This window comes from Cyprinus carpio, chromosome B3 (assembly GCF_018340385.1).
Source record: "Cyprinus carpio isolate SPL01 chromosome B3, ASM1834038v1, whole genome shotgun sequence".
In the NCBI taxonomy this organism is placed as follows: Eukaryota; Metazoa; Chordata; class Actinopteri; order Cypriniformes; family Cyprinidae; genus Cyprinus; species Cyprinus carpio.
Window position 1 is genome coordinate 44,743,841 of NC_056599.1, and position 5,327 is coordinate 44,749,167.

Genomic DNA, 5,327 nt, shown 5'->3' on the forward strand with positions numbered 1-5,327 from the left:
CTGTCATGCATGCGTATTAATAATTTTTGCACAAACACTTGAATATAAATAATAATTCACATTTCACATATGCATTACAAAGTAAATAATTTTTTACATGCAATTATCCAAAATAAAACCAAACAAGATTTGTAATGAAGATAAAATATGTAGACAAATAAGAATAAATGCTGCGTGCACTCAGCATCATGCGCGCCAAGCAAATCTTGCACTGACATTTTACGGAATATTATACAAACCTGCATTTAAATGCGGCTGCAATTTATTTATTTATTTTATTTATTTATTTTTACTTTTATTAAATTATATGAAAGCAAGCAAAGAAGACTCCATTTAAAATCACTGAAGGTGTCAATTAATGAAGCACTTTTGTTTTTTGTTTTTTTTACATCGTGTGCACTTTGTTGATAAGTGAGGACGTTTTATTAATCCATCCATGTGAAAATGTGAATTATTATTTATATTCAAGTGTTTGTGCAAAAATTATTAATCTTGCTGGCTCCCCATTCAAGATGTTGGCCTTGAAATACATTTTCAAATGCATCTGCCCCCAAGATTTGTTTGCAGCGATAGAAGTTAGACTGTCAAACTGACAACAGCCTCACATGAGAGATGTGTTCCATTCTAAGAGAGAGAAAAAAAAAAAAAAAAATCCAATCCCATGCGAGTTGACATTATCCAGTATGTCACTGACTTTGCAAAAAAAAAAAAAAAAAAAAAACACATCTCCGGAGTCCAAAAGTATTCACTGCTGCATAATGAAGCCTATTAAGAGAGCTGTTAGAATTTCCCTATAATTCAAGCTATGAATTAAAGAAATAACATTAATATAAATTAATTAATATCAAAAAAAAAAAGCCATTTTCCTATGTATCGGCAGGTGTGTGTGATATACAGTAGGTGGACATCCAAAACGTTGTTTCTACCGCCGCTCGTACTGCCGCCGCAGCCTGCTCGTTACTGCGCTTGGCGTCTGCAAGAATGCATTTGCAGCTTTTGACCCGCTGAGTGGTAGCGGCAATCTAAGGATTTTCAAACAAAGGCGCATCAAAGCACATTTTTTACATAAAATGAGCGTCAGCTTTGCCTCACCCGAAGTGTTATATTTGATTTGAAGAAAAAAAATATTTAATATTCACAGATGAAAGTTTAGTCCTTATGAAGATATATATGCGTTTCTTACGAGCGAATTCAAAACTAGGATAAATGTCAAGCCTAACAGGCCTGTGCTTATATTTTCTCTACACCATATTTTAGATTAGATGCATTTAAATGAGTGTGCAGTATTATTTATATAATATGAATTATGTGTTTTATTATTAAAAAGAAAATGTGGTTTTACTTTGCAGCCAGACATTAAAAGTGATAACCTATTGTGAGCTAGGCTTGCGTGTTTTATAAATTATTTTCTTTAACTTAATAAAACTCAAACCACATCACAATCAAACAAACTCCATGCGCCACAAACAAATCAAAATGTAATACTCACTTCAAAAACTTAAATCTGAGCCAACACATTGAAGCCCGATTCAAAACTCGCAGGTCCAAGATTGGCCTCGCCTTGGGTCAAGATTGGCCGTAAGCTGGCCTCTGTAAAACCCTGATCTCATATCGGCTGGAGGGACTGGTTCTTATCCTGAAGTTCACCCCTTCATACAGTAACAACTCCCCTCAGCACACAGGAGAAACGCTGATCACCACGAACGCGAACAGCACTCCCCAAAACGCGGGCATAGCGCTCTCGAACCGGGTCCTGCTGCCTGCTGGCGATAGAAGAGGGGGATGAGGATGGCAAGGTATAGTGTGACGCAATGTCTCCTGTGTCAGAGATAGTGGAAACAGCTCTTTTTTAAACTTTGGGTACTGCTGGCCAATCTCCCGAAGAGCTGACGGGGGAGGAAGTGGTGTGGTCACAATCTCCCGAAGAGCTGTCAAAAATCCTTACCTTTGCCGTTGGTCCTCTGTAAAGGGCGTGCACGTTCAGGAGACTCTATTTGCGTCTGCAATATTTACTCTGACGTCACAACCAATCAAAAAGAAAAAAAGAAAAAGAAAAAAGTTTTTGAGAAATAAAGATTAATAGGCTTAGGAGATGTAAAAAAAAAAAAAAAAAAACAAAACGTAGGATATAAGGAGGTGTAAAAAAAAAAACGACTGAAAAGGTGGCTAGGCCTAGTTCTAACCCATATTTTGGCACTAGTCACATTAATGTCAAAAATTATGAAAGGCTTGAAACTTACATTTAATAATTCACTGATGGATTTCAGCAAGTCACACGTACTTATTCGTTATCTGGTCTTTTTTAACAGTTTATTTAGTCAAAACCTGAAATATAAATTCTCACAGAATGTATTCATTACTAATATATTGAACCATCTCTTAATGTTTTTCTAAATCCCAGAGTCCAGACATCAGAAAAGTATCCGTCTATAAACGTGTTTTATATGCTATTTTTAGATTTGGGAAATACACATGCGTTAAGGACATGACAAAAAAAGAACAAACAATATCTGCAGAATGGGGAAGGGTTGACCATTCACAAAACATAAAATATCAATTTTATTTCAGTTTTCAAAACTTTAATAGAGATGTCTAGAGAGCATTTGTTTTTTGTGTTTCAGAGGACAAATCAGTGTTTTAGGATGTGTCATCTCTCCGTAATGGACCGTTCTGAAAGCAGAATGTTCAACTAATTGCATGTTTATATTAAAAAAACTTTAATAGAGATGTCTAGAGAGCATTTAATAGGGCTGCCCCCCACGTAAGATTTTTCTAGTTACTAATAGTCATTCATTTAAGTCATTATTCAACTAATTGCATGTTTATATTAAATTAATACAATCTAATCCATATGAGCCTTTATAAATTCCGCGCTCAAGCACATGCATTAAGTTTGCCACAAAGCACAGGCAGAAGTAGCCCAATAATTGTGAAAAAGGAGACATTTAATTTATTTATCAATAAAATAATGTTTTCTTGTCGGCTGCAAGATGAAATTCATGGTGCTAACTCTCATCTCCACAGTACTGGACACACCTTTAGAGAGAAATGCAACCTTCACAGATTACATAATCAGGGAGTATTTGCTTTCGTTTAGAATTGGTTCATTTAAAAGTAGACATTTTTTAAGCTTTCTGTATAGGCCTATATATTTCTCATGTATGTGAGGCACCCCAAATTTAAGTTATCAGGAAAAAATTCAAGTGATACTCGAGAAAACCCCCTTTGATGCACTTTGCAGACACAGTGGCACCCACGACAGTAAAAAGCTCATTCTGGTTGGCCACCTACTGTGTTTGCCTGATAACTTGTGGTTAAAGCGGACATTGCCCAAATAAAAATATCCCGCATGCACTTTGCAGACACAGTGGCACCCACGACAGTAAAAAGCTCATTCTGGTTGGCCACCTACTGTAGGTGGACATGGTTTCAATAACCAGCTCCCGCCTCTTTGCCCATTTTCAATTATCTGGGAGTTGGTGTGACACGCTGCCAAGATGGCGATGGCTGGCTCCACCCACTCAAGTAATGTTGGCCACAGACATGAATGCAAATACAGGAGCTAATCAGAATGAACTTGTAATGTTGGCAATCAGTATATATGTTTGTTTGTCCAAGAGATTCAATGTTTGGCACATGTAAATATTGTCACTTTCTTTACTTAGCCTGTGTTTTTTTACTTATATGTTATATGTTTGGTCCATAGGATTCTGTATTTGCCATATGTAAACATAGTCACATTCTTTACTTGCATAATAAAAAAAAAGCAATGGAGACGAAGAGCCGACTGCACCTTGATAGTGATATCCTATATATATATATATATATATATATATATATTATATATATTATATATATAAGTATATATATAAAGTTATAATCTCTAGATACAGGCAGGCCCCAGTTCCTGAATCATATCACTGAGTGTGCTTCTGAACTGAGGGAAAAAAAAGAATATAGAGAGTAATTAAAGCCGCAACTATACCAATATCACAATCAAAAAAAAAACCAACAGAGTAATTAATGCCGCATTTATATGTGGATGTCACTCCCGAAACTTTGCAACGTGCAGCTGTCACTGGTCCAATAGCATCATGAAAAACAAAACTTTTTCAAATTCTGAATGGAAAGAAAGCGCGCAAAAGTGCTCTGCACTCCCTATAATAATTATAAAGCTGTCATTCATTTCAGTTTATCGCAATCCCACAAAAATCCGATATAATCAGTGAACCTCTACACTGCTCAGTGAATCTCTTATTTACATCATGTTACACTGCTTGTTATAATGAGAGACATGTTTCATAACACAAGTTTACCAAATAAGCCAGGCTTATTTCAGTTAGTCTTAAACCAAATCAGCTGACAATAAATCAGACTAACTGAAATAATCCTGGCTTATTTGGTAAACTTGTTTTATGAAACAGGCCCCAGATTGTGCAGCACTGAACAAAACTGTGGCTTGGAGTTGATTTTAACTTATAAAGCATGGCCACTCAGAAAATCAACATAAAATGTCAGTCATCCTATTTATACTATAATAACATCCAACTGAACACAGTAATCCAATAACAGAAATCATTAAAAAAAGAACTAAAAATTGAACACAAAAACAAAAAGATAACAAACAGAACTCCTTCATAAAGCCCCCACCAACCCCCCTGGAGCCAATTGTATTTGTCTGCTTCAAATTCATGGCAGCCATTCATTGCCATTATAATGCTTGTAAAAGCCAGGGTGTGTGTGTATATATATTTAATTAACTCTGATTGTGTTTGTCTGTGTGTGTGTGAATATATATAATGTGTGTGTGTGTGTATATATATAATATATTATATATATGTTTGTCTGAAAGAAGATGGTCACAAACAACAATTAATTAACTCTGATTGTGTTTGTCTGAAAGAAGATGGTCACATACATCTAGGATGGCTCACCATTGCATAATTTTCAATGGTCCTCACCACTACATACTATAAAGGCATGGTGGTGTTCACTGAAATAAGTCACAAGCTGAACGACTACAAATAATATACACTCGTCAATCAATTTTGGACAATACAGAAATTTCATTCTTTTACTCATTATAAACAATTAGCCCAACTTTGTATTCAATGGAAACAATTCTAACCTAATATATATTTGTATACACAGAAATTTTAAGTGATCACAATTCTTTACAACCATCTTGGTTTTCAGTATAAAACACATTGGCCCATACTCTTTGTGGTGAAATGTTAATGAGTCAAACTGACATACAGTGGACACTGGATGTTTCCTGGCAAGAAACTTGGTAAAATTACCCAACTTTTATTAAAAAAAGCGATCCA